We start from the raw sequence: 5,112 nt of genomic DNA on the forward strand, positions 1-5,112 counted from the left end.
TAACTCAAGTTTACGGACAATGTCAAATGTGATATAGCGAAGCACCTGAGTGAGCTGGGTGTGCAATTACATAGGTACTTTCCCGAAACGGATGACACAAACAACTGGATTTGTTATGCCTTTCATGCCCTGCCTCCAGTCCACTTACGGATATCTGAACAAGGAAGCCTCATCGGAATTGCAACAAGCGGTTCTGTGAAATTCTGATTTAATTTAACCAGAAGCCACTGCCAGATTACTGGATTGGGCTGCGCTCAGAGTTTCCTGCCTTGGCAAATCGCGCTTTTAAGACACTGATGCCCTTTGCAACCACGTACCTATGTGAGAGTGGATTCTCGGCCCTCACTAGCATGAAAACTAAATACAATAGAGTTATGTGCATCCTTTCAAGCACACGCTTTTCATTAACCTGTGTTGAGTTATTCACAATTGTATATGTAAGATGGTTAAATAAAGAGCAAAATTATTGATTATTACGTTATTATTTGTGCCCTGGTCCTATAGGAGCTCTTTGTCACTTCCCACGAGCCGGGTTGTGGCAAAAAACTCACACTCATTCTTATGTTTAAATGTATTGTATAGTGTGTGTGTGGCAGGCTTAAAATGATGGCAAAAAACAACATTGATTCCGGTGGGGTGTCCCCACCGAGGCGGTGGCAGTGCTGGCAACACTAGCTGCAGTAACTGATGGGGAGGGGGTCACACTCGGACATTCAGAGAGGGGGTATATTATTGTGACCCTGGTGGCACAAAATCAAAAGTCTGAATGCATGGAGATGCTTGGGAATATGGTCAATATGGGAACCGTATTTTGGGTGTTTCTGGGAAAAGGTGTACATTTGACCTCCATCATCTAGGACGTGACAATGGTTCATAAAATCTCTCCATTTCTGCCCATTTTTTTGCGTGGTCTTGCAGGCCTTCTCATGCAGCTGCAACAGTAAGTGCATTTGTAAATCAAGAACTTTCTTGAGTTGAGCTCTGGGATGGTGCAACTGTTGAAAATGTGAGTTTATGGTTGTGTGGGGGGGAAGGCTTGAGTGTGTGTGGGTGTATGTGTGTATCCCACAACTGTTGCGAAGGAGTAAAAGGTGTTAGGGACAATAGAGGATGATCCACAGCTAAATATAATACAAATCGAGGTGAGGGCGATGGAAATGCATTTGGCAGTTGATCTACTTCAATTGGGTAAATGGCACCGTTTGCTCTTTTCGAAGGATGGATCCCAGTCTGTTCAGGGCTATGGAATGTGGGGGGTCGGAGGTGGCATGGGGATGACGGCCCAGCTCGGGATGAGGAGGGCTTTTAGTGGGTGGAATGGTGGGGACCAATTGGAGGATTGCTTAGTAGCAATGCAAATATAATGGTACAGCTACACTATATAGACACTCAATCATCATGTTACTTTTTAATGGTGCGTTTACAAACATATATTTTGATAAACAGAATTGAAAGTTGTGTCTCATTATGGTAGGTGGTGAAATAAGTATAGGCAGTTACAATTGTAATGGCCTAGCAGATAATAAGAAAATATAATCAGTATTTACCTGGATAAAAGAGGAATAAAATATCTATTGTTTACAGGAAATTTTAGATTAAGTTTTGTGGAAAAAGAATTGGGGGGCGAAATATATTTCTCCCATGGGCAAAGAAATTCAAAAGGGGTCATGGTTTTAATTAACAGTAATTTTGATCCAACTGTGCAAATTGTCCAAACAGATTGTCAAGGTAGATGGATTATTTTAAATATATTATTGGACAATAAACAGATATGGCTTATTAACCTATATGGTCCGAACAATGATGATCCAAGCCTCTTTGAAAATATATATAAGAATGTATCAACTCTACAAGCAACACTGGACTCTATTATTATGGTGGGAGATTTTAACACCTATGGACCGGAAAGGAAATCACACTACAAACTATCACCCTCAGGCACTTAAGGAAATCATGAATGTCATGGATATATTGGATTTTTTTTAGCCTTTATTTAACCAGGCAAGTCAGTTAAGAACAAATTCTTATTTTCAATAAGAGCCTAGGAACAGTGGGTTAATTGCCTGTTCAGGGGTAGAACAGATTTGTACCTTGTCAGCTCGGGGGTTTGATCTTGCAACCTTCCAGTAACTAGTCCAATGCTCTAACCACTAGGCTACCCTGCTGGAATTATTGGATATATGGAGACTTAAATACCCTGACCTAGTGAGAAATATAGGCTTAATCAAGCTAGTCGTCTTGACTACTTTCTTATGCCATTCTCTCTGGCACCAAAAGTTTCAAAAGTGTTGATAGGGGACAGAATGCGGTCGGATCATCACATAATTGGCATATATATTACTCTTAAAGAATTTCCACATGGGCGAGGATATTGGACATTTAATCAAAGCCTACTAGATGATAAATTGTTTAGATCTCGGGCAGAATAATTTATAACAGACTTTTTCAGACATAACATAGGTACAGCAGATCCCTTTATTGTCTGAAACACTTTTAAATGTGCCTTTATGAAATTCAGTACTCATCAATAAAACAAAAGCAATTTAGATCAAAAGAGTCCATATTAACAAAGGAAATTGAAGGACTAACAATACAGTTAGATAGCAATAAAAACGGTACCATAGAGGCACAGAATAAGTTAGAGGAAAAACAAAAAGAAATGTAGGAACTTATTCCAGAAAGATCCAGTGTAATATATTAGAAAAATAAAGCGAACTGGATGGAATATGGGGAAAAATGCACCAAAGTATTTTTCAATCTTCAATATAGAAATGCTACCAAAGAAAATGTATTAAAACTTGCTACAAAGGATGGAGTCATTCATGATTCACCAAATGATATTTTGAAAGAGGAAGTAAAGTACTTTAAGAACATGTTTTTGTTTCAGCCTCCTCCGTCTCCACTAAATGAAACTAATTGTATGGATTTTTTTCCTAATAATAATGTAAAATTAACATCTGTACAGAAAGACTCATGTGAAGGCCAAATTACAGACGAGGAACTGCTTAATGCAATTGGGGCTTTTAAGGATGGGAAACCTCCAGGGCTGGATGGCATACTAGTGGAAGTATTCAAAACTTTTTGTATATACTCAAAGGACCATTATTAGCATGTTTTAACCACTCCTATATAAATGATAGATTATCAGACACACAACAAGAAGGTCTGATATCATCATTACTGAAACAGGACCCAAGTGGTATATATAAAGATCCAGTCCATTTAAAAAATTGGAGACCTCTTACACTTCAGTGTTGTGATGCAAAAATCCTAGCAAAATGCTTTGCGCATAGAATTAACAAGTATTGTCAGATATTATTCATCCTAATCAGACAGGTTTTTTACCTGGACGATACATTGGAGATAATATAAAACAAGTACTGGAAACAATAGAAAACTATGAAATATCGGGGACACCAGGCCAGGTTTTCATAGCTGATTTTGAAAAGGCTTTTGATAAAGTACGACTGGAGTTTATATATAAATGCCTAGAATATTTCAATTTTGGGGATTCTTTTTAAAATGGGTTAAAGTTATGTATAGTAACACTAGGTGTAAAATAGTAAATAATGGCTACATCTCAGAAAGTTTTAAACTCTCTAGAGGAGTAAAACAAGGTTGTCCACAATCGGCATATCTTTTTATTATTGCCATCGAAATGTTAGCTGTTAAGATTAGATCAAACAATAATATTAAGGGATTAGAAATCCGTGGCTTAAAAACTAAGGTGTCATTGTACGCTGATGATTCATGTTTTCTTTTAAAACCACAATTAGAGTCTCTCCACGGCCTCATAGAGGACCTAAATGCTTTTGCTATTCTCTCTGGATTAAAACCAAATTATGATACTATATTACGTATTGGATCATACTTGGTATACAAATCCCAAAAGAAAGAAATTATCTCACTCCAATAAATGTTTATAGAAAGTTAGCAAAAATAGATAAGATCTTGCTACCATGGAAAGGAAAATATCTGTCTATTTGTGGAAAAATCACCCTGATTAACTCTTTAGTCATATCACAGTTTACCTATTTGCTTCTAGTGACCTGCTTATTAAATTATATGAACATAAAAATATTCAATTTTATTTGGAACTGGTTCTCTAGTAAATTGGTACAAATGTCTCATCCTATATTCAAGAAGGGCCTTTTTCCCTTTATTCAGATTAAGGAACTTGTATGTCGGCCCTGTATTAAAGAACATAAATGGTTAAAGAAAAGTGTGATAAATAAAAACATATACCAATTTCATTTAAGGACCAAAAACTGACAGCTGTGCCATATAAATTGCAAAATAGTTGAGAAGAGATTTTCGATGTACCCATTCCATGGCACATGGTTTATGAATTGATACGCAAAACAACGCCGGATGCAGAACTTCAAATTCTTCAATTTAAATTACAATACAAAATTCTTGCAACTAATAGAATGTTATATATATGGGGGATACAATATTCCCAGCTCTGCAGATTCTGCTGTGAGGAGGCAGAGTCATGAGATCATTTATTTTGGTATTGTCCATATGTAGCTGACCCTGGTGCTGGAGGTACGCAGCTGGAGGTTGAATGTTTGAAGGGGTATGGGACTATAAAGAGTTGGGGAACCACTGATCTAGTGTATATTTAAATCATTACCACTCTCAGGAGAGTGGTACTTAGCAGAGAGCTGGGCTAAGCGGCATTTTTTTTTATATTTTACGACGACCGTGTCCTTGAGGGTATTAACATCCATAATCCAATGTTCCTTGTCATTGTCAAAGGACTGGCTGGCTCAGTGAAGTGGTTGCCTACTTTTGCTTGACACAGCAAGTCCAAATCTCCAACCAACTCTGCCAGTTTTGGCACAGAGTTTGGGGCCATAGAGTAGTCACATGATTGGCCACATGGTGGCACTACAGGAAAGGAAGTGAATAGATACATAAACATAGTTTTTTATGTTTTCAGATTGATTATGCAGTGCGTGCTTTATTCATAATCATAGCACGAATGAACCAAAAAAGACCATCAGACTCCTTTATCATGCCAAAACCTTTTTAATATTTTGAATGAACTAATAACAATTCTAGACATAGAGCAGTATCTCTTCCTATCACAAACTACTCAAATTAGCT

At 37.4% G+C, this 5,112-nt stretch overlaps 1 pseudogene across 1 annotated transcript in view; it reads right to left on the bottom strand.

Moving 5' to 3' along the window:
* Positions 1 to 5,014: 5,014 nt before the first annotated feature.
* Positions 5,015 to 5,112, bottom strand: part of LOC118939504 — a 3,984-nt pseudogene continuing 3,886 nt past the window's right edge. The window contains exon 10 of the transcript XR_005036433.1: positions 5,015 to 5,112. This exon is cut by the window's right edge and continues 224 nt beyond it. The product of XR_005036433.1 is annotated as a pepsin A-like (transcript).

This window comes from Oncorhynchus mykiss, chromosome 16, assembly GCF_013265735.2.
Source record: "Oncorhynchus mykiss isolate Arlee chromosome 16, USDA_OmykA_1.1, whole genome shotgun sequence".
NCBI classification, from domain to species: Eukaryota; Metazoa; Chordata; class Actinopteri; order Salmoniformes; family Salmonidae; genus Oncorhynchus; species Oncorhynchus mykiss.